Here is a 25539-nt window from a genome sequence, read left to right on the forward strand (position 1 = left end):
TCAGGAGATCGAGACCATCCTGGCTAACATGGTGAAACCCCGTCTGTACTAAAAAATACAAAAAATTAGCCGGGCATGGTGGTGGGCGCCTGTAGTCCCAGCTACTCAGGAGGCTGAGGCAAGAGAATAGTGTGAACCCAGGAGGCGGAGTTTGCAGTGAGCAGAGATCATGCCACTGCACTCCAGCCTGGGTGACAGAGTGAGACTCCATCTCAAAAAAAAAAAAAAAAAAAAAAAAAAAAAGGCATGAGAATTAGATAACCCATTGGTTCCTATGGTCAGATAGGGTACAAGCACCTGTGCAGTAAAGATCCACTTGACTAGCAAGTCTTCTGAATTTGCCTTTCAGTCCTGAGGTATGTGATCATATCAAGCAACCATTCAGATCACTGGGTTATAATTTAGGATCCAGTTCGTTTACATTATTATAACAGCACAGTTTCAGTTTATCTCTGCATATAAGGTTGTGTCAGAACTTTCCTTTCTGTGTTTATTATTTTTAGCAGTTTAAAAACTAACTATGGAAAAATGGCTTTCTGGTGATAAGGTGACATTCAGGCTTGGTCAGGGTCTGGCAGAGTCTATAGAAATGCTCACTGGCTGTGGGAGCCAGGCCTTTTGAATGCTGTCTTTGTGCCTCCTCTTGCCCATGGCCTCTGGCCTATTGTCTAGGCGCCGGGGTTGGGGTGGTGCTATCTGATTGTAACCAGTGCTAGTATTACAGCACTCAGTGCCCAGGCCCTCCCTTGGGGCCCCCTGTCTGGCTGCCTCTGTCTCCCAGCCCTCCCTAGAGAGGACCAGCCATAGTTCTCATATCTAAAAACACTATTTGTAGTTTATAGAATGTTCAAGAAAAAGAGATCACTAAGAATCTTCAAGACCTATGGTTCTCTAAGTGTTTTTCATCTTTACAAATAGCCCTCTCTTTTTCCCAGTGGAAATCTTTCAGTGGCCCCCAATTTGTAAAGCATGGAAAAGGACAGCTGTTCTGTTTAAAGATGAGAAGGCTCCTGCAACCCCAGTCCCCAGCCTCTTCTTCATCCCACCTCAATCAAGGTGACCTCAGAGGTCTTCCATTCCCACCAGGAAACCGGGGGCACCTCCCAATACTTGCACACTCTTTTTACAAGGCATTCTCCTCAATTTACAGATAAGGAAACTAAGACGAGATTTCTATAAATGCTGAAAACCTGAGGCATTAGACACAAAAGAATGAACACTGTATTCATATTATATAGTTCTAGGAAAGGAATAACTAATCTGTGGTGATAAGAATCAAAATAGTGATTACCTTGGGGAGAAGAGAGGATTGGCTGGCAAGGGGCATGAGGGAATTTTCTGGAGTGATGGAAATGTTTATAGAACCGTGGGCTACCTGGCATCTGTTAAAACTCAGCTGTGCATTTTACTTTATATAAATTGTACTTCCATTAAAAATAAAAACAGAGGAAAATAAAGAAAACATAAATTCGGCATTTAGTGAATGAAAATACTGTAGCCAAATATTTGAGTTTGATCAATTTCCTTAAAACTATGTGGGCTGTTTATTGGATCCAGTCTAAATTCATTACACAGAATTTCTGAAGATTGAAAATCATGCTGTTCTAATATTTTTTGTTCAATAATCACCAAATCCAGAAAGAAAAAACTCTCAAGGAATTCCAAGCAATGAAACCTGTGACTTGGCTAAGATGTGAGACCTGGGAGTTCTGGGAGTAGAGATTCAGAGGACAATATTTGATTCCGCTGACCACAGAGGCCAAGAATCATTGCCCTCCCAGTGTGTAGCTCCCGGAGATTTAGAGAGGCACCATATTCCAGATGGGGTCCTCTGAGCTTTTAGGGCTCTGAGAAGCCCCTGAAAAGTCTCTGCTGGGAGGAGTGCTGGTGGGTAGACACCATCTGGGTCACCACCCAACATGCAGCTGGACTTTCATCCGTTTAGGTATTGGGCTTCTCCATCCGTTTCCATGTATATAAAGAATTCCATAAGTGAGAAACATGTGACAAACGTTACACATGTTGTATACCCATTCTGGTGTATATTATTTCCTTAATAAGCCAGATGACATGGAATTCTACCCTTTTAACTATGCTGGAGTTTGCCTCCTAAGATTGTAAAGAAAGACATGGTCCAGGTCTGGCACATTCAGGATGGTTCTGCAGGGTCACACTGATCCGAACTCATGCTAAGAGTTATGGATAATCTTAGCTTCAGCCACACCCCCAAAAGAAATGTCCCGCCTGAGCCCCTTTCCAGGATTTCGATGCAATCAGGAGCACTGTGAACAAGAGGAAAGATGAAAATAAGCTTGGGGCCCTCCGGAGGCACTGAGCATGTAAGTGGTTGTCGTTGGCTCTCCATCCAAGACCATATTGCTCATTGCCTAGGGAAATGAGATGCCATAGTGAGGCCCCGTCCTGCGGGGATCCCAAAGATGCCTTGCTTTAATTTGGGATTGTATGTTGTTCAGTAATCTTTACTTCACTGATATAAACCTCATTTTTGTCATGCATTACTTTAACATGTGCTATTAACAATATTCTTCAAATTCAAATTCTTCATAATTTTTTTAATCCTTTGCTCCTATTCATCTGACTGCTTTTTAAATGCCCTATAAAATGCAGACTTCTCATATATCTTAGCAGAGTGGAACTTCTGGTGACTGAGGTTGAAAGGCTTTCGGTGGTACCGGTCAAACAGGCTACTTGCGAATTCAGTCTTTTTGCTTTCAACGGGCATCAGGAACCATCAAATAATGGGCCCTGTACCTGTGTTATTGCAGTAGGGCATTTTGACCCTCTAAAAAGCACTTTCCTTGCCCTGAAATACTTTGAAACAACTTCATTTAAATTTTGCTGTTGTATATTTTAAAAGTCAGGTAGTAAAGTGGAAGGTAATTATTGTGGCAGAAATACAGCTAAGGACATAGGCCAGGACAGATGGGACCCAGGGGCCAATTCTGCGTTTTAGAGCCTGGTGAGTGAAATGGGACTGGGATGAGCAAGGAAAAGGTTTTTGAAAAGGAAATGATGACGGCGTTAGGAAGCGGCAAGAAGAGTCATATGGAGCTGGAGAAGGAAGGATTTAAAGATGCTCAAATGTTCCAGCCTTTGAGGCTGTATTATTTTTCTTCAGAAAGGACAAAATGTCTACTACTTGAGTGATTTCCCAACAAAGGGCCAAAGCCTATTTCACTCACAACACAGATCCACATTAACACAAATTTAGTTCACTAATGAAGCTATGGTAAAACTGAATCATCCATGAAAAAGAACACTTTAAATAACCAGGACATTTTTTTAACCCACACATACTGTGCTTTGCCTGCACATGCACACAAATTTCCTGATCAAACCAAATTTAATTTAGCAAGAGATTTTTCTCCAACCAGTTTAGTTTAATGTGCATGAGAGCAGAAATGAAATTACACAATATAAGAGTTTGAGCAGAATTTACTTTTTTGCAATTCCATTTGAAAGGACCTATTTCAAGTCATTAAGAGTCAATTTAACCAAATGGAAAATACCAAGATATAAATCATATGTCTTCTCCATTCCAGGGACTTTGGGCAACTGATCCTCCTAGAGCCAAAGTTCTTGAAATTTCCTTCTTTCTTTTCTCTCTCTTGCTTTTTTTCTTCCTTGGTCAAGTGGCTAATGTAATGTGTGTAGTCAGATTCCAGTTATTCATGAGAATGGGAGGGTAAAATGTCAATTGTTAAAGCCCAATTTATTGACATTTTTCCACTTTTTTTTAAACAGTATGCATTTTCATCCACCAAACTGCTTGTAAGAGCTGTTCACAAGCTAGAAAATATATCCGGGTTTCAGGTTTTTTTGTTTCTTTGTTTGTTTGTTTGTTTGTTCTTGTTTTTGTTTTTGTTTTGAGACAGAATCTCGCTCTGTCACCCAGGCTGGAGTGCAGTGCCACGATCTCCGCTCACTGCAAACTCTGCCTCCTGGGTTCACGCCATTCTCCTGCCTCAGCCTCCTGAGTAACTGGGACTACAGGCACCCACCACCACGCCCGGCTAATTTTTTGTATTTTTAGTAGAGATGCGGTTTCACCATGTTAGCCAGGATGGTCTCGATCTCCCGACCTCGTGATCCGCCCGCCTCAGCCTCCCAAAGTGCTGAGATTACAGGCGTGAGCCACTGCGCCCGGCCCGGGTTTGAGTTTTATCTCCTTTTCCTTTCCCCAAATGTTTTCCCTGTTGGTGCTATTGAGCTATTAACAATTTAAAAGCAGGTTGAAAGAAAAATAACAAACACCCCAATGTGTATATTATTTTTATTCTCTGTTTGTAGACAAAGAAACTTAGGGTAAAATGGTTAGGAGCAGTGCCTAAAGAATTCACTGTCACAGTGGCAGGGCTGGGCTTTAACTCAGATGGCTCTATCTGCAAGCCCCTGTTCTTTGGAAGAGAAGCAATAGGTCAAAGTATGCCAACATAATACATTGGCCAAATTGGACAAATAGCTAAATTTGTGAAGAGATCAAAGTATTATTTTGGGCCTGCCCATAGTGAAAACCATAAAAAACAGTGACTTAAACAGACAAAGGTTTATTTTTTTCTCCAAAGCAGGGGTTGTGGTTCTATGGTCAGCAGGGACTCAGGTACCTTCTGTGATTCTGCATTGCTATTCTTAGCATCTGGCTGTATCTTCAAGATTTCCTCTTGGTTCAAGGTAACTGCTGGGGTGCTAGCCTTCATGTATAAATTCGAGACAACAGCAACAATGGGGGAGGGGTAGGAAAAAGCACCCATTACTAGCTGTGTTTTTCCTCTTTAGGGGGTCTTACCAGAATGCCCATCAAGCAACTTCTATCTACAATCTCATCTACCTACTCGTAGTTGCAAAGGAAGTGGGAAAATGTGGCTGGGTACCTTCCCACTCAGAATGAAAGTGGGATTTCATTGTGAGGGAACATTGTGGAGACACCTAGCAGACTTGGTCACAATTAGGCAGCTACTGGAGGCCCTTCAAGTATGGAGAGGAATGGTCAAGGTGGGGCTTTCAAGGGACTGATCTTGTAGCCAAGTGTATAATGGATAAAAAGGGGAACTATGAAAGGTGGTTTTGAGTACTGCAGTTTGTGGTGATAAGCTCGGTATTAGTGAGATGGTATCAGAGATAGGAGAAAATAGATGCATGTGATCAAATTTGTAGAGTAAATTGACCAAGAAGAATGTGTTTATTCATTATCTGCCATCCAAAACTGTGAACTATGTTTAAACACACACACACACACCATACACAGAGGTGTGTGTATGTATATAAACACACTATATATGTGTATGTATGTTCATACACACATGCATACGTAAAACAAAAACAACAGTGTAAAACTTTTCTAGGGCTCCATACCACCAATAGCAATGATTTCAAACTTTGGTATCCCTAAGAATCACCTGGAAAAAGAGGCTAAATTACAGACTTTGAAAGATAATGTGAGAAAGAGAAATCATAAAGATGACTAGGAAGTCATCATAAGAAGCCAGTTGTAAAGATGAGTAGGAAGTCATCATAAGAAGCCAAGCTGGAGAAAGTAGGAAAGTCAGGACGGGGAGGAAATAGTTGTTAAGTTTTGTTCTCCCTTTTTCCCTCTCTTATTCCCTCCTTCCCTGCTCTCTCCCCTCCTGTTTTTCTTTCTTTTTGTCTTTATTTTTTTAATTTTAGAAGGAGTAGACTTATGAGTTTGGTAATCATATTTTCATAAACTTATAAGCTCCCAAATAAGAAAGAAATTAACACTCAATTCATCATCACTCCCTTTTGTTAAGCCATAAGACAGCAGGTAATGCCATTTTACAGACGACAAAATCAAGACTCATCTATGGTGTTGACAGTTGGAGCTAGCTCTTTCAGAATTCCTTATATCCAAAAAAAGAGCATAGCTCTTTTGGAACTCTTTATGTCCATGGTGCATGATACACTGGCAGGCGCACACATCCCTTGTGTGTGTAATATACACAAAAATGATGAAGTTTGTCAGTACAACTTTCTTGGTACTGTGTGTTTGACACCCTTAGCTTCAAGGAAAAACCTACTTTTTATTTTAGCTTTTACAGTCAGCAACAGTTAAATAAGTATAACTTGGTTTTCTTATTTTAACCCCTTCTGATTGCATTTTGTAAAGCTCATGTGAGCCCTATTTTTTCCCACCAAATACTGGAGAGGGGCAGGTTTTGTTGGCACTGGCTGCTGGCTACTCCAGGTGTCTTCCCATGCAGCTTGCTGGGGCAAGTGTTGTGATTTCTGCTCTGACATCCTGGACAAAGTCTCTCATTAATAAGTAGATGCCTACACACTTACGTAGTAAAAGTATAAAAGCATGCATGGGAAAAACACACACCAACTGTAAAACAGTGGTTAGCTTGGTGAGAGATGAGAGAGAGGGGAGAGAGAGAGAGAGGTTGGTAGTGTTTTGCTGTTTTATTTCTTTTAGGGTGATGGATCAAATACCCACAGATCTGAATGGTGGGTACATGGGTGTCTATAATATTGTTTTATACGCTTTGAATGTCTGAACTGCCTTATAACTTAAACTTTTTTAAAAATTAAGTAAATGACTTTCTTTTAGGCAAAGTGATTTGAGCCCTTGAAATGAAATCTTTACTTTTAGTTTTGAGCAGTCTAAGATGGTGTTTCTCAAAGTAAAGCATGCATTAGAATCATCTAGATGGTTTGTTAAAACAGTGTCTTATGTTCCATTGCCAGAGTCTCTGATTCAGTAGGTCTAGAGTGGGGCCTGAGAATCTGCATTTTAACAAGTTCCCCAGTGACACATGTTGCTTATCCAAAGACTACACTTTGAGAATCACTGGTCTGAAGGAATTTTTAATCAAGACAACTAGAGTTTTGTTGATTGCTCACTTTTTCATTCATTAAACAAATGTCTCTTATATAAATGTGTCTATTCTAGCACTTGAACTGGGCCAGTTATTGTGCATGGATGTATAAAGATGATCTGTCTATGGTGGAAAGGATACATGACTGTTCAATACGTTCGTGCAGTTTGGTCACTATGTAAACGGTGCTCACTGGAGTACTACAGCTTAGCCAGATGTGGCAGTCAAAAGAATTACCAAAGAAACAAAGCAATGTGTGCACAACAGTGTAATACATGCTGTGATATAAATATGCTTGATGTTCTTTGAGAGATCAATAGAACAATGAAACCCAAAAATGAATTGGGGGCATGGAGTCAGGCAAGTCTTCCTGGAAGATAGGATACCTCAGTTGAGTCTACACAGGTGAAGAGAAGTTACCTGGCCAACAGTAAAGGTATAGGAGGACAGGCAGGGGAAGTAGAATATGCAAAGACATGAAATGTAATTTGTAAGAAGATGGTAATAGATGGAGTTTAAGAATTCAGGCTGGACCAGGTGCAGTGGCTTATGCCTGTAATCTCAGAACTTTGGGAGGCCAAGGTGGGAGGATCTCTTGGGGCCAGGAGTTTGAGACCACCCTAGGCAACATAGCAAGACCCCATCTCTACAAAATCAAAAAATTAGAGGGGCATGGTGGTGCATGCCTGTAGTCCCAGCTACATGGGAGGCTGAGGTGGAAGGATACCTTCAGCCCAAGGTTTGGAGGCTGCAGTGAGCCATGATCATGCCACTGCACTCCAGCCTGGGTGACAGAGGGAGACCCTGTCTCAAAAAGAAAAACAAAAAAGAAGAAAGATTCATGCTGGCAGGACAAGAGAGTTGACCATCAGGAGTCAGATCATGAACGTCTAAGGTGTTTGGATATTAATCTGATAGCAGTAGGGAACTATTTTAAAATTGTAAACAAAGTAATTGTTTGATCTAGTTTCATATTTTAGAAAGAGTCCTATAGGGCAAGGAAGACAGGTAGGTTGGAGGTAAGATTGGCCACAGTGGACCAGGCCAAGTAAGCAGCTATTCATTAGCCTAAGTATAAAATGGTGAGGGCTGCGCTAGGGCAGTTCCAGTGTGAATAGAGAAGATGGATGTATTCAAGAAATATTACAGTAGAATTGACAAAGCATGGGGATTGATAGAATGTGGGAAGCAAGATAGAAGTCATCAAGGATGAGTCTTGGGTTTGTGTCTTAAGAAGTGGGTGTAAGTAGGTGACATTCACTGAACTAGGGAAGACGAGGGGAAGAGATCTAAGGGCTGGAATAGGGACTGGAGAAGGTGAGTTTGGGTTTGGACATTTGGAGTTTGAGGTATTTATGGAACATTTATGTGGAGGCATCAAATGCTCATGGATATTTCCTGGGCTGCAGACTTCAGTTTGGATAATATCTAGATATTAATCACTTGTATTTATATATTATTATAAATATTGCTGCAGTAAATATACTTATATATACATTTTGTCTTAACTTCTGATTATTTCCGTAAGAAGTGTTTCTAAAATAAAGGCTATTGATAAATATAGTAAAATTATTTTACAAGATGTTGTGTCATTTTATGCTTCCATTAGCATTGTAGAAGAATGTCTGCCTCCCTATGGCCTCGCCAATATTATTTAATCTTCACAAACTAGAAACCCCAATAGTGAGGCTTCTTTAATGTGTACTTTACTGATTATTTGTAAGGTTGGACATTTTTCACTTTTTGTTGACCTTTATTAAAGGATTATTTGTTGATGTCGTGTACCCATTTTCTATAGGATATTGATTTTTTTAATGATTTTTAAGAACTCTTTTTTTCTTTATTAAGGATATTATCTCTTTGTCCATCTCATGCATTGCAAATGTGTTGTTCTACTTTCTCGTTTACCTTTGCTGTAGCAGTAGAATACTCTCAGATGTCCCACCAATATGCTTATTGGGCTCACTCCCTCGCCTGTTGCAAAGTCTTAATTTGAATTTTATCCTCTCATTGAGGTCCATTCTATTTGCTACTTCAAATCTCCAACAAGGACAGCTCTTGACAGTTCTGATCCCATAGCATCTTTCACCTTTTCACATAAAATATAGTTTATTTATTTTGTTGTTAGTTTCCATCCACTAAAATGTAAGCTCCTTGAGAATAAGGACATAGGAACCTTTGTCTGTTTTATTTACAGATATATCCCAAGTACCTAGAATTGTGCCTGGCACATAGTAGGTGCTTAGTATCTATTGGTTAAATGAATATTAACTGCTTTTATGTGGTCATTTATTGTCCTAGAGTTTCAACTTTTAATCCATATAAATGTATCCTTTAGGATCTGATTGGAATGTCTGGTTTATTCCATTGTCTACTGATGAATGATTTAAACACTTACCGTGAGGATTTTCCAATACTCTTACAGCAACTCTTTGATTGAATTAGAAACAAAATTCAAATTTCTTAATTCCTAAATACATCAATTAGAAGTGGGAGAATGAGGGTGGCAAGGGGTCCCTGAGCATTTACTTGGATGAACAAAATAATTCATCAAAAAATGTTCATCTCTCTCACAAAATCGTCTAATTACCTACTTTATTCTAAACACAAGTTTTTGTAGTTGTTCATTCCTATGTTATGTTGACTTATTTTACGAACACTCTCAATGGCAACCATATAAGAAGTCCACACTAAAGAATGCACAGCTTTGACAGGGAGCAGTGGCTCACACCTGTAATCCCATCAATTTGGGAGGCTGAGGCGGGCGGATTATGAGGTCAGGAGTTTGAGACTAGCCTGGCCAATATGGTGAAACCCTGCCTCTACTAAAAATACAAAAATTAGCTGGGCGTGGTGGCACACACCTGTAGTCCCAACTACGCAAGAGGCTGAGGCAGAAGAATCACTTGAACCCAGGAGGTAGAGGTTGAAGTGGCCCGAGATTGTGCCACTGCACTCTAGCCTGGGTGACAGAGCAATACTCCATCTCAAAAAAAGAAAAGAAAAGACTGGACAGCTTCTAGTGAAGAAACCATACCAAGGCCAAACAATTTCTGGTTTGGGAGTTTGCTTAATAACAGAGGGAACAACTATTTACTAGCTCCCTTTGGGAAAACACATTGTCAAATAAATATTTACTAAGCTTTTCTCTATGCAAAACACCATGCTATGCCAGTGGCAGGTATAAAAAGTACAGCCAATTCCCTTAAGAAAGTTGTAACTGGCCAGGAGCGGTGACTCATGCCTGTAATCCCAGCACTTTGGGAGGCTGAGGCAGGTGGATCACCTGAGGTCAGGAGTTCAAGATCAGCCTGGCCAACATGGTGAAACCCCATCTCTACTACAAATATGAAAATTAGCCAGCCATGGTGGTAGGCACCTGTAATCCCAGCTACTTGGGAGGCTGAGGCAAGACAACTGCTTGAACCTGGGAGGCGGAGGTTGCAGTGAGCCGAGACTGCGCCATTGCACTCCAGCCTGGGCAACAGAATGAGACTTCATCTCAAAAAATAAAATAAAAAGAAAGTTGTAGCTAACCGTGGTGGTGGAGGTTGGGGGATATCAGGATACATATTCACAAAAAGGTGAACAATCATTCTAGTTATTTATTATTTATATTTTGGCAACTACAGATGAATGGGGTAGATATCACATATTCAAGATATTAAGAAGAGCAAAAGTTGATGGTGGATTGCAGTGATCTATGAATCCTTTACTGAGGACATTAGAATTTGTATCAAGCCTAGAAGAATAAGTGGAATTTGACTTTTATTAAAGAGGAGAAAGGGAGAGGGACGGAGGGAGGGCTATCAGTCCTAAAACCTATTTTCAACACTTGGCAGGTTTTGTTCTCATGTTGTTGTTTTCATTATTGAAGGCAATTTGGTATCATTTCTGGATTGTTCCTATATTATGATTTATTACACATTGGAAAATTTTTTATTTCTACCTCAAACATTTGGCACACTGACGTACCTTTGAAATTGAAGTTAATCAATGAAGAAAAACAGGCAAGGATTGTTATGTTTAGGCCTGATCATCAAAGACAACAGCAAGTGTTCTCCTTGCTTTTTTTTTTTTTTTAATTATCTTTAGGTTTTAGGGTACATGTGCACAATGTGTAGGTTTGTTACATATGTATCCATGTGCCATGTTGATTTCCTGCACCCATTAACTCGTCATTTAGCATTAGGTATATCTCCTAATGCTGTCCCTCCCCCCTCCCCCAACCCCACAACAGTCCCCGGAGTGTGATGTTCCCCTTCCTGTGTCCATGAGTTCTCATTGTTCAATTCCCACCTATGAGTGAGAACATGCGGTGTTTGGTTTTTTGTCCTTGCGATAGTTTACTGAGAATGATGTTTTCCAGTTTCATCCATGTCCCTACAAAGGACACGAACTCATCATTTTTTATGGCTGTGTAGTATTCCATGGTGTATATGTGCCACATTTTCTTAATCCAGTCTATCGTTGCTGGACATTTGGGTTGGTTCCATCTCTTTGCTATTGTGAATAGTGCCGCAATAAACATACGTGTGCATGTGTCTTTATCTCCTTGCCTTTTTTAGACAGTCTCTCACTCTGTCACCCAGGCTGGAGTGCAGTGGCATAATCTCAATTCACTGCAACCTCTGCCTCCTGGGTTCAAGCGATTCTCCTGCCTCAGTCTCCTGAGTAGCTGAGATTACAGGCAGGCACCACCACACCCAGCTAATTTTTGTATTTTTAATAGGGATGGGGTTTTGCCCTGTTGGCCGGGCTGATCTCAAACTCCTGACCTTAGGTGATCCATCCGCCTCAGCCTCCCAAAGTGCTGGGACTACAGATATAAGCCAATGCACCTGGCCTCTCCTTGCTCTTTTAAAACCATTTGCAATTAATTGAGAGTGAACCAATTACTTTCTTTCAGTGCCGTTTTTCTTCCTTTGAGAGGAAGCATTTAATATGACAGGCATCATGCCAGCCATTAGTTATCAATGTTAACAGGGTCTGAGGCAGCAGTGATGAACTACCTATCTCACTCAATCTAGGGACCACCATGTAGTAATAAGCTTAACCTTTTTCCCCCAGCAAATCTTTCATGAGAATGATTAATAAATAATAATTTCATCTGATAGAGTATGTGTTTGACTTCTTTCTCTTCTGCTGCTTCTTCTTATTGTCTATAAAATTATAAAAGACAGACAGCCAAAAGCAAGAAGCAGGAATTTAATACACAGTCTGAAGATAGACGCTGACTACATAGGATCCTGCTGAAATTATCAATTTTATTCATTTTATTTTGATGTTCCCATTTAATCCAAAATCCTATCATACATATTTTACAATTCTCATTTAATCTGAAATAGTATAATACATATTTTTCAGCAGGTAGGTACAGCATTGAATCTGCTCATTGTAAGAGCATTTACCTACTTGATTTTCTGGTAATCAGGAATAAGAAACAAAGATTTGAGCATATCCCATTTAGCAAGCAACAGATTACATGGACCTTTAGTGTCCTCATTTAAGCTTGGCCTTGGTTCACTTACATCTTGGATCTGTGGACTACAATTATAGCCACGTTACTAAATGATTTATGTTTTTATTTAATATGTTGTTAATGTAAAGTAACTGTTTTCTCCATTAAAATTCAAAGAGAGTAGAAGCTGAAGATAAAAATTGATGTGTATGCAGTTTTCTGTATGTATATTATATTTCACAATAAAAAAGAGGTTAGAGCAAACAAAGTAACTGTAACAGGATGGGCAAATGACATCTAGTAACAACTAGCAACAAAATTTCTCAAGGAAAGGAGCGGTTTATTTGGAAAAAATGCCTTGGTCAGTGTGCTTGGAAGTAAAAAGATAAATTTCCAAAAGATCTGGGTGACAGTGGAACTGTTCTGCTGTAGACAAGGGGAGGTTTTGGCTGTTACTCTAAAGAAGAGAAGGAGAAAGATAGAATGAATGGATGGATGGAAATGAATGAATGAGCAAACTGGACAAATCACCACAGAGAAGACAAGAGGCTATAAAGTTAACAAGGTGACTCCTTTCTATGACCTCTCAGGTCCTCAATAAAGAAACTGAGATGTGCGATGTGTGGTCGTAGTAGATCTGCTGTAGAAATGACCTACCTGTGACTCAGTTGAAACTGAGATGAAGCGTGGGGTGAGACTCAGGCAGGTCAAGTGCCCACAGGGGTGGTATCCAAGGTGGCTGGGGGGATTGTAGAAAACTTTCATACTGGGTGTTCAGACCAAGGTGGAAGCTGGAAGAGGAGGTCTTTTATTAACAGATGTAGCGTATTGTGGTGATTTATAACAGTACTGCTTATGTTTTAATCCTTGACTAAACATAATCATTTCAAACATTTGAAATTCAAAGAGAAACCTAACATTTCAAACATTTGAAAGAACTATTAGATAGTAAGTTTGGTCCACTGAATGCTTTATTTCAAGATACTGAAATGATTTGGGGATTGACTCCCATACTTAATTTCTAAATCCTCCTATTTAGATAAATTTCTACAACTGTTATTATGACTTCTGGAGTATTCTAGTGGAGGTCCTTGGGAGAATCTTCATCTGCTTATGCCAACTATTGGTGTTTCTGGTCACACAGAATTATAGAACCATGAACATGGAAAGTTTCTTAGAGATGATCCTTTGCTGCTCAAAGTATGGTTTGTGGCTAGAAGTATTGGCCCCACCAGGGAGCTGGTTAGGAATGCAGAATCTCAGGACTCACTCCAGTTCTAATGAATCAGAATCTGTACTTTAACAAGATCCCAGGTGATTTTTATGCACAGTAAAATTGGAGAAGGCTGAGTCAACACGCAGTCAACATGCAAGTGGAGCTCTTGCAGTCCACATAGCTAGATGTATTGTATGATGGTTGTTCCTCCCTAAGAATGCTCTTTGAAAACGGACGGAGCCATTAACAGCTTCTGTCTTGCTTGGCTTGGGGAGCAGTTGCCATTTTAAAGGGCAGAAATGCTGCTCCCAGAAAGTAAAGAGACAACAGGATCCAAAAAAAAAAAAAACGTGCGTAGGAATGGTGGTTGCCTGGGGCCTGACTTAGTTAGAACAAGTCATCTCATTGAAGAAAACATGATGTAACATTATCTGTGGGCCTCTTAAAGCTCATCTGAATGACATCACTTTATGGAAAACCTAAACACCAATAGGCCTTCTGCTATAGATTTTTGAGGAACAGAATGGGAATGAACGGGGAAACAAGTGGGCATGAATGTAATGCTCATAAGAAATATGCTCTTATGGCCAAATTCACTCATGAGCTCTGTATCTGTACCGATCTGGGACTGACACATTTATTAGCACCCAAACTGTGTTTGTGTTACAAAAGGTGGCAGGATATTAGGTAGGAGAGATGGAGCTAATCTTTTCTGTGAAAGATTAGATGCAGGACCATGCAATAAAATGAACATGAGACTATTCTCACATACTGCTCAGCCATAGAAAATACAAGCTTCTGTAACAAGAAATGACTTTCAGTAGAAGGATCTAGATGAACCATTGCCTTGATAATAACAATGGAAAAGAAAAGAATTCACAATAATATTCCTTTGCACCTGAGCAACTATACATTGAAGGAATCAGCTTTCAGTTCAGAAAGGAAATGCTGAAGAGAGATCGTGATGCCCCAAGATGTGCAGACCCAGAGATGAAAGCTGCTGTCCAGGCAAAGAAAGGAGTTTCAGGAGTTCCTCTAAAAGACTTAGACACTTTAATTATCCTGGTGAGGAGCCATAAAACAGAGATGGGAAGTGGGCCTGGCCCAAAGCAAATACAATAAACTCTTTGTTATTTGGTGGATATAGATTATATTAACCAAAGAAAATGATACTTAAATCATTTACCTACTTTTCCCGGGAACTTTAAAACCATTACTGTTTTCTACCTTCATTCGAATCTATGGAAACTATAGTTTTAATTTGAAAGAATAGAACAGTTTAAGCTTCTACTACTGGTTTATTTTCCTGGCTAAGTGATTAAGGGGACAAAGTGAAATGTATACCTGTATAATTGTTTCTCTCCAAATCAATATTTTGTAAAAGTTCATTTTTTTTCTCAAAATTTATCTCGTTTCTTACATTATAAATATGCCTTAAAATATATTCATAATTCTAATTTCTCCCGGACTTCAGAGATTGTCTTATTTTTCTTGGCCTTATACTATAACCCAGTACTGTCCACTAAATATATAAAGTGAGCCACAAATCCAACTCACATATGTAATTTTAAATTTCCTAGTAACCACATTAAAAAAAACAGGTGAAATTTATTTTAATACTGCATTTTCTAACTCAATATATAAAATAGTATTCCAACAAGTAACCAGTAGAAAAATTATTAACGAGATATTCTACATTCTCTTTTTCATGTCGTCTTCAAAATCTAGTGTGTATCTTATAGCACATCTCATTTGAACTAGGCAAGTATGAAGTGTCTAGTAGCTATGTGTGGCTAGTGACTAGTGGCTACAGTGTTGAACAGCACAGCATTGATTCCAGGACAATCATTCCTAACATTTTGGATTCAAGGTTCTTTAGGGGAACCTTATGAAAACTGTGGACCCTCCTCCCAGAAAAAAAAATTATATTAGCATAAAATCCCCCATAAATTTTCAAGGAATTTATGAAATCTTAGAAGCCCGTCTTAGACCCTCCTGAGGTAAAAATCATCCCAAACTGCCATAATTTCATCCCCAGTCTCACATTTTTTATAGTTGACCTTTTGGATTTACATATATTATTTTAAAAGGAACTTATTTCTATAAATGAAAAAGGTGTCATTTATTAAAAGCAAAAGATAACTGTAAAAAAATTAGTATTATTCTTTTAAAAATTCATAAACCTACCCCCTAAACTTATCTTTCATATCACTCTTTGGGATACACTGCCTAGGGATCTGGAAACCAGATGAAGAGGCCCTGCTTTTGGGCCTCCTCTGAATGGATGCAGGAATGAAGTGGAGCCTGTAGGGATGTGCTATTAGGTCATTATAGCAACACAACTGGTTATGTTATTTAAGCCTGCACAGTGAGATGGAGACTGGGGGTGTAAAACTGGGCAAAGTCATTCACTTTGATAAGGTTCATGGACTTTAGAATTATTTCTTTTCTTCTGCCGATTTTTCTTCCCTGGCTCTGTTTGCCAGAAGATACACCTGAAACTCTGTCCTCTTGTGGGAATGGGTTGGTAAGAGAAAGAGACCTGGGTAGTGGCTTAGATGAGCTCTGCTCCAGGCCTTAAAGAGATGGCTCTTTAGATCATCTTCTCTGCTAGCTTCCTCCTTTCACAGTCTAATTGGTGAGACCCAATGGACAGAGGAGGAAGGAAATAAGTGCCTGGCTGCTTGACCTTCCTGCCACATAGGCCTCGAGTCCAAGATTGCAAATGCAAATGCCAGCAAAGGTTGGGTGGGTAAGTTCAATGAGTCACTTCTTAAGGGACTGGAAATTCTTGGACCTTTGAGCAAAGTCCTCCCCCTTTTTTTTGTCAAATGTTGACTAATTTGTTATTAATATTATATTTAACATTAGATATTTACACTTGATATTTAATACTAGAAACACCAACCAGAAGACTGACTGTAGATTCTAATTCAGGGTGGATTAGGCCATCCAGATGCCAATTAAGCCTTCTGCCAAAACATCAGTGCTGGTTCTCAACTCAGAAACATGTTCATACATTTTGTTGGTATCACAGCGATGGGAGGGCTGGGATGCTACTGGCCTTTAGGACATTCAGAACAAGGACAGTCCTGCACCCAAACATTTGTCCTGCCCCGAATTCCATAATGTCCTTGTTGAAAAACACTGAAAGAGTAAAAGAAATTCTGCAGGTCCTCATGTGATAATCCGGTGCAACTCTCATAAGGAGCCAAAGCCCTGTTTGGTAAAGAGAAGACAATATATTTTTCTGGAGCATCTCTTTCCTTTCAATTGGACAGGAATAGCAGACACAGCAGGCTTCAAGTATTTGAGATTTCTGATCATCTTTGGTCATCTCACATTTCTGCAAAGTTTTTTTTTATTTTCTCTCTTCTGGTTTCAGTATGCTTACACTCTTTGGAGGGTTTTAGCATTATTCTTTTATGAAATGACTTTCAAAAAGTGGCACCCGACTTGACTGAATGACTTAACTGAAAGTATATGATTGAGAAGGGCCTCTGTTTCTAGACTCCCATAATAGAGAGTATAGCTGAGATGTCCACTCATCCCCAAAAGGGAGTTATGCTACAGGTGTGACCTCCAGAGCAGTGGATGTCTTTGCCCTCGGTTATTTGAATACACTGAATTTGCCATAATGCTCTGTTCCACAACCATGCCAGTTCCACTGGAACATGTGTCAGCTTTTATTCAGTGCTGATCTTTTTGCCTGAACAAACAAGGGTGTATATGACCCATTCTCTGAATTTTATATGAGTAATGGGGTGTTTTGTCGCTTCTGCTCGTCTAGGGGATCAGTTCATCAAGTTTATGAAAACTTTTAGTGTGCTATAATATGCATATACTAAAGCATATAAGGCTCCATTTTTTTGTGTAGTTGTATACCAATGTAACTACCACTTAGAAGAACATAAAAAACATTTCCAGCAACCCTGAAGGTTGCCCATGCCCCTCTCTGTCACTGGCTGCCCCATACCAGGATTACCACTTTTCTGAATTTCATCACCATTCATAAATGTTTTTATCTGTTCTTGAACTTCTTTTACATATTACATGATACACATTCTTTTGTATTTGACATTTTTTGCTCTATATAACATTTATAAGATTCTTACCTGTTGTTACATATGTCAGTATTTTATTCTTTTTTATTGCAGAGTAGTATTGAGTACATGGATATACCACAGTATGTTTATTCCTTTTCTTGTGTAACAGAAAACTGGGTTGTTTCCAGTTTGGGACTGTCTTTTGGTGGACATATGAATTTCTTTTGGATATAAACCTAGGGGAAGATTTGCTAGGCTATAGGGTAGATATATGTTTAACTTTATTAAAAACTTTCAAACAGCCTTGCGAAGTGGTTATAGAAATTTACAGTGCCCCTAACAGTGTAAGAGAGTTCAGTTGCTCCATATCTTCTACAATACTTGATAATGTTAGTCTTTTTAAATTTTAGTCATTATAATGGGTATGTAATAGTCTCTCATTGTGGCTTTAATATGCATACTCCTTTGCATTTTCACCTAAAGTAGGTGAGTCATAAACATTGAATGTCATGTAGAAGCTTTTAACTTCTTGGTTCAGCCTACTGTATGTGCAATGGTTTTTGAGGAATTCCTAACCCTTTTAAGGAATCCTAACTATTTCTCTTTCTAGAGAGAAGTGATGTGTAATTGTACAATCATCTCAGCTTAGTCAGATGTGAAAATTCCTCACCCACATCCCTAGTGTGGTATCCCCATGGCATGGCCTTGATAAACAACGCACAGGGGAGGACCCAACATTGCTACCATTGGCATTTGTCAATGAATTTGCCTCTCCATACACAGGGAATCCTGTCTGTTCAATAATATCCAATGAGCATTTATTGAGCACATACTTTGTTCCAGGCACTGTGCTGGGCATTGAGAAAGCAACAGGGAAATAGACACAGTCCCTCTCTTTTTTGAGAGACTCACTGTCTAGTGAGGGAGTGAGAAAGTGAACATACAATTGTCATGCAATGTGATAAATGCTTTGCAAAATGTGTATTTTCAGGGTGCTTGGAGGCTCATAGCAAAGGTCCTTGAAGACAGCAAGAAAAAGTCTTCCCAGGAAAAGTGGACACCTGAGTGAGTGTTACAACGAGAAGTGGGGCATCCCAGGCAAGGCAGCTACCAAGCCCAGGTGTGAAGGTGAGCTTCTCCGCAGGTTTCTCGAAGGTTGTTGGCACAGCTGGAGCATAAGGCACATGCAGGAGGCACTTGCAAAAGATATAGCCAGGATGTGTACAGGGCTGATCATGAAGGATGTACTTAAGTGAAAGATATTTTGCAGAATTTCAACCCAGAGAATCTCCCTTTTGGTCTACCTGCAAACAAAAAGAATCAATACTTCCCTTTGACTGTCTCTGAATACTGAATTTTGGCTTCTACTCACTTTTTGAAGCCAAATTGCATGAAATTAGGCCCCTTTCTTTCTTCCTTCCTTCCTTCCTTCCTTCCTTCCTTCCTTCCTTCCTTCCTTCCTTTTCATTCATTCATTCTTTTTTGAGACAAGGTAGAGTACAGTGGTGCCATCATAGCTCACTGCAGCCCCGACTTCCTGAGGGTCAGATGATCCTCCCCACTCAGTCTCCCAGGTAGCTGGGACTCCAGGCACACACCACCATACCTGGCTAATTTTTTGCATTTTTAGTAGAGATGAGGTTTTGCCATGTTTCCCAGGCTGTTCTTGAACTCCTGGGCTTAAGCAATCTGCCCACCTTGGCCTCTCAAAATGCTGGGATTACAGGCATGAGCCACTGTACCTGGCTGAAGTTGGACTTCTTTCCATCTCTTTTTGTGAATATAGACATATTTTCTATTTAACAGTTTAGAACCAATGTGAATTTTCCCATATATGGTAGTCTAAGAATTGAATTGTAGTTTCTTAACTAGGTTTTTGTTTTGTTTTGTTGTGTTGTGTTGTGTTTTGTATGCCTTCCAGACCCAACACCCTAGCCAGTGCAGTGGCTCTGAGTGTGGCATAAGCCCACTTTTAGTTTTCTTATGGGATTGAGTAATGTTCTTGGTGTTAGCATCTCTCTTTTTATTGGAGGAGTAAGGCAGACACTTACATTTCTAATAAAAGATCTGCTCGTTGAAATCAAGCGAGTCCTGATGGTGTCGGGAACGTTCTGCCCTGAGCACAACAGAGGCAGCCATGGGGTATCAAAATTACCTCCATTATATTTAACAAACACTCAGGTCGCATGCACCTCTTTCGGTTTTCCATGCAGTATTCCAGCTATGTAGCAACTTGTTTACTTCTCACAAGCACCCTAGAGTTGGAAAGTTTCCACATATGGGGAAACTGAGGCACCAAGCTATTAAATAACCTTCTCAAGTCACAGGTGGAATTTGAACCCACAAACTCATAGACACCATACTATGCTGCTTCTTTTTACTTACAAAATATACAGGATAAACTCAAAGGAACAAAGTTCATGCAGCAAACCTTTGTTGAGCAACTGCCTGGTGAGTGAGTCAGTGACACCTTTGCCCCAGAAACTCTTAACCAATTTGGGGAGACAGATAGTAATAAATGTTTGTAATGCAATGTTAACCTGAGGAGGAAAGTCACTAACTTTGCCTGAGGAAGTTAGGGAAGGGCTTCTGCCTGAAATACGGGCTCAGCCTTTCACGAAAAGGAGTGAACAGACAGGGCAGTTCTGAGTCGTGATAAGGCAGAGCTTGTTTGGGAGGTGTCAAGTGTTCTGTGGGGTGGAAGATGTTTTAAGGTGTGCTGTGGAGACTGAAGTTAGGAATAGGACTGGTGGAAGGTGGTACTTGGGGCTGGGTGTGGGGGTCTTGAATGTGAAGCTGAGAAGTAGGACTTTAGCTTGTACCTGGTGGGAAGTCATTGAGGGTTGTTAAGTAGAGGAGAGAGCTGATAAACCACCCTGTGGAGAGATCCAGTTTAGATAACATTGCAGTAATTCAAGAGAGGATGAAAATTTGCAATGTAGGTTATTTTAGAATCCAGGGGCATCAGGTGAGTTGACAATTAAATGTAGAGTCTGAACTGTAGCATGTGGTGGGGGAGGAGGAACAAAAGTGAGAGCAAGAGGGAGAGAAGGAAGGAGAAAGGGGGAGAGGGTGAGCACAATGTCTTCTGAAAGGAAAAAAGGAAGGAAGGAACCGAGGGAGAAGGGAAAAGAGAGAGAAAAAAAGGAAGGAAAGGATGGAAAGAGGAGAGAAAAGAATATGCCAGTATATTTAAAAAATATATTATGATGAAATGTTACTAGTATGATAGTCCTATGATTCAGGCTTTTAGAAGTATGTGCTCAGCCAAATTTTGTTTTGGTGGTTGACCAGCAGTTATTTTCATGACTCTGTAGTAGCCCATTGAGATTACTGCTATCTAAAGATACTTTGTCAGGTTTATGTAAGACTTCATTTAGGGGGCATTGCCTTGGCATGCAGACAGCTTCCAGGCCTTACACACCAGCAGAAACATGTTCTCTAAAGAGTGCAATAAAGCATTTTAAATTCATAGCTGGGCACCTCAGGAGCAAACAAGAGCTGTCACATGGAGCACTTTCAAAGTAATGCTTTTCTTAAAAAAATAAAAATAAATAAAAATAAAAATAAAAACAGAAACACATAGAGATATTTGAAATTCATCCTCACAATTGTCAAGCCTGAATCATAATGGCTTTGAACCCAAGGAACCTTTAAACATATGAGGATCATAAAACCTTACTTTAAGCCAAATTATCGCTGCTCTCTGTGCCAGTTATAAGCAGCATAATTAGTGGAGTGAACTACTTCTCCCTGCAATTATTATTATCAGGCTGGTGTGAGTATATTGGAGTTGAGAGGGGAGTAAAGTTCTAATCGTAACAGGGTATGTAGATGTGGATAAGGTAGCATGTCAGGTGTTAGCTGTCCAGGCAGCCTCCCAGTGCTATAGGAGTCTCATTTCACTAGGGGTTTAGGTTACCACAAGCTTTGCTCATCTTCCTGCTGCAATACTGGCTCCTATAGAAGACCAGGAGGCACAGTGTAGAATCCTGAGCCAGAGAGAGCAGCCTGGAGTAGTGAGCTGTTTGCCTGGGTGCGTTATGTGGCAAAATCCACACAGCCATGACGCCAGCCAAGCGTCAGTCACCACGGGCATCTAAGGTGCATTTCAAGAACATATAATTGGGATAGCTGAGCTGCGTAAGTGCAGGACGTGGCTTTGGGTCCCAGGCGGTTTATTTGTTTAGAATGCCTTCATTCTATCTGACTTGGAAGTAGAGAATGAGAAGCTCATGCTGAGGATGTAGTGATGTCGGCAGGTCGTGAAAGCCCAGAGGACAGGGTAAGTGTCAAACCACCCCTGTGATGCTCTGTTTGTGAACACTGAAGGAGATTGTGTTGCAATTAATGTGTGGGTCAAGACATGTCCATCAGGGCATGGGCTTCCAATGGCCAACTTCTCTTAAAATTCTAATGCATCCTTCCTAAGGGTGGGATTACAGAAACATACTTGTCCAGTAGTTCTCATGTGTCCTGAATTGGAATTAAAAGACAAAGAAAATATAATTCCTAAATTTCAAGCTTTTCTGTTGGGGGCAGGGAGAGGAAGGAGGGTAATACAGCGATATAGATTATAATACTGTGTTTTTTAAACTTTAAAAATGTTAAGGAGAATTGTAAAAGGAAAATAAATTACCTTCCTATTCTGAAATAAGACCCTGCAGGAATATATGAATAAAAAATATGTAATCCATTCCTAGTGCCATCCTTTGAGCGACATTTAGTTTCCTCGAGTACCATACCTGAGCGGACACCTGGAATATGTTCCAAAGAATGGCTCTGTAGAGGCTGAAGGTTTGGGGTGTTCCATGTTACAAAGAAAGGCTGAAAGAATTGGGAGTGTGCGATCTGGAGAAGAAAAGACTGCAGGAGTGATTACAGCTATTTTTAAGCATGAGAAGGACTGAAGCACAGAGCAAGGAAGACACTTGTCCTGTATTTCCCTCAGGGACAGAGTTTTATCCTTTGGGAAAGAGGGATAACAGATCCCTTTGGAAGTCTGATGTTTTTTTAAAAAAGACCTCTCCTCAGAAAATACCTTTATTATAAATGCAAAATTGCCACGTAATAGCAGGGATCTCACAGGACCATGTAAAATACATTTAAAGATCTCTTGTTAGATGGTAGGGCCAACAGTGAATAAAAATTTCAGGATTTGGCTTGATTTAAGGAAGAATTTACAAATAGTTTGGTTATTGCTGCAATGGAACTAGGCTTTTCCTAAGGTGATTCCCTCCCTCATCCCTACAGTCTGAATGAATAATTGTGTAGAAAAAATACCTTGAGCTTTAGATTCACCAGGGCCTGGATTTGGATGCAGATGTGCTTCTTCTAGCTGTGTGTCCTCGGACAAATCATTAAATCCTGCCAAATATCTGTGAAATGGAGATAAAAATCTATCATTAGGTGGGGCTAGTTAAATGACAGCAGGTGTATAAAACGCCTATCTCAGTACTACAGTAGATTATGAACAAAAATATACTTCTCTTAGTACTTCTCAAAGGTCATGAATTGAAAAGAAGAACAAGAAAAAGCCTAATTCCTGCCTCTGCATAAGTTCTTCATGATTATGTTCCCTTTTTACTGTTAAGAATATTATAGACAGCATTCTAGCATTGTGTGGGAAGCTACAATAAATGTCTAATTCCAAATTTGCATCAGATTTATATTTCTAAAAAACTTGAAAAATGAACTGAAAGGTGATATTATGGTATCTTAAAGTTTTTTTTTTTTTTTAAAAAAAGCTTTTGAACCAAACTGTGAATGAACAGTGTAGAAAAGGAAATGTACTTGAAATATTTCAAAGTGTTTTCAGTGAGGAGAAACTTATCCTCAGTTTCTATTTAATACAAGAGGAAATGAGGTTGCATTTTAAGGTAATATTTAATAATGGGAAAGAAAAGTAACTATATATCAAGTGAAAAGGGATAATGCTAAATAATAATAGAGTGTAAAATAGACATTAAATGCCTTTCTTTAAGAACTAGAGAGAAACATATTTTTCAATGGCTTTTGGTAATGGGCTTTTTAAAATGTTCAATTGAGATATGAACTGGAGGATGTGAACATTTAGTCCCGTGGGTGGCAGGATATTCTTAGCAGCTTCAAGGATGTTTGCTGCATGGGAATTGTCTTTAATTCCCCAAGCAGCAAATTTGAAGGAGCACTACATCCAAGGCACTGCTGGATGTGAAAGGGGTCCCTCATGTTCAAGGAAGGTGAGCCAGGTTGGAGAGTTCAGCACATACTCCTGAAAAGATGAGTGGTGCAGGCAATGATTTCCCAAGTGGTTGAGAGGAAAGAGAGAAGGTTGGAGATTGGAGCTGATTACAGCTTTCATGCAGGAAGTGAGGACTGAGCTGAGCCTTGAAAATTGGGAGTTGCTGTCCTCCCATCTCAGTAAATGGCAGCACCATTCATCCAGGTATTTAATCCCAAAACCTAGAAATCATACTTGCTTCCTCTTTCCCTCACCCCCAAATCCAAACTCTCAGCAACTCCTACCTATTCTGCCTCCAAAATAGATCCTGAGTCTGCACACTCCCACCATCTCCATTTCTGTCCTGCTGGGTCAAGCCACCATCCTCCCTTTGAAATGTTTCAATGGTCTATTAACTGGTCTTTCTCTTTGGACTTTTGGATCATCCTCCAACCCATTTTCCACAAAGAAGCCAGAGTGATGAAGTCACCACTGTGATTTAAACTCTTTAAAGGTTTTCCATTAGACTAAAAATAAAATCTTCGCTCTTCCACATGGCCTACCAGGCCCTGTGTGATGTGGCCCAGACTCACAGATCTCACCCCCTCTTCTTCTCCCCCTCACTCACCATGGCTGAGCCACGCTGGCTTCCTATGATTCTTTGATCTAGGTAGATGTACAATAGAGAAAAAAAGAATGTGAAAATTATTGAAGGCTGTAGAAGGAGATCAGTTCTCAAAATTAGCAGGAGAGCTCGGTTTTATGTAATGATTCTGCCACACAAATGTGGGCGTATACGTAGGAAGCATGGTTTGATTTCAAGGACCTCTGGGAAGGAACCTTTTGTATCTCAAAACTTAGCTCTTTCACCAGCTTCATTAAATTATTTTCCAGGATAATATACTTCATTAAATTCCTACCTATAAGGAAGTACGGTTGGTATTTACTCTGTGCCAGGTACAGTGCTAGGTACAAGAGCTATGATGATGAAAAAAATAAAAAGAAAATAGACATGAGGACTCTACTTTCTTGCTGCTTTTCAGACTACTGGGGACCCAGACAATTACCACAGAAGATAATTACAATGAGGAGTTTTACAAGGTGCCATGAGAACACATGGGTGGGGCACCTAACTCTGACTTGAGAGGTCAGGGAAAGCTTCCCAAGGGAAGGACATTTAACTGAGAATTGAAATAGTGGGAAGTAGGGCAGAAGGCAAGGGCAAGCATTCAAGTTTTCTTGGCAGGGGAAACAGCACATGCAAAAAGACAGTGTTAAGGAAAAACATGACACTTTCATGGAACCCAGAAAAGTTCAGGATGGTTGCAACACAATGGCAAGATGGAGGAAGTGGAGAGAAGAGGAGCAAGGTATGAGAAGTAATTGGTGGCCTGTGTGTACAAAGCCTTATAAGCCATTGCAAGGTCTTTGGACCTATTACTAGTAAATGAGATGTTTTAAGCAGTGAGATTACATAAGTGTTGTAGACAGCTCAGTCTGGATAGAGTATGAAGAGGGGCTAAAATTGGCAGGCCATTTGCAAGGCTGTTCTATAATCCAGGTGAGAAATAATGTTGGTATGAACCAACATCGAAGGAGCAAGGATGAAGAGTCCAGAAGAGAGATTTTAAAAGGGGAATTCACAACATTTAGAGATTAACTGGATGACATAGGGGTGGAAATGAAAAGAACAATAAGAATGTTTCCTGAGTTTCCACCTCCCAGGGGACCATTTGCTAAGATACGGACTCAGGTGT

At 39.9% G+C, this 25539-nt stretch overlaps 1 protein-coding gene across 5 annotated transcripts in view; it reads left to right on the forward strand.

Annotated features, from left to right (window-relative positions):
* Positions 1–25539, forward strand: part of THRB (thyroid hormone receptor beta) — a 386080-nt gene that overhangs the window by 157973 nt on the left and 202568 nt on the right. For 2 of the 5 annotated variants that reach the window (XM_003256767.3, XM_030812254.1), the window contains exon 3: positions 18572–18708. The exons of the other annotated variants lie outside the window; for them this stretch is intronic. The gene's annotated coding sequence lies outside the window, so the exon portion shown is untranslated. The remainder of the gene's footprint in view (positions 1–18571; positions 18709–25539) is intronic. 5 annotated transcript variants of the gene reach the window in all.

The sequence above is a fragment of the Nomascus leucogenys genome, chromosome 4, assembly GCF_006542625.1.
Source record: "Nomascus leucogenys isolate Asia chromosome 4, Asia_NLE_v1, whole genome shotgun sequence".
NCBI lineage: Eukaryota > Metazoa > Chordata > Mammalia > Primates > Hylobatidae > Nomascus > Nomascus leucogenys.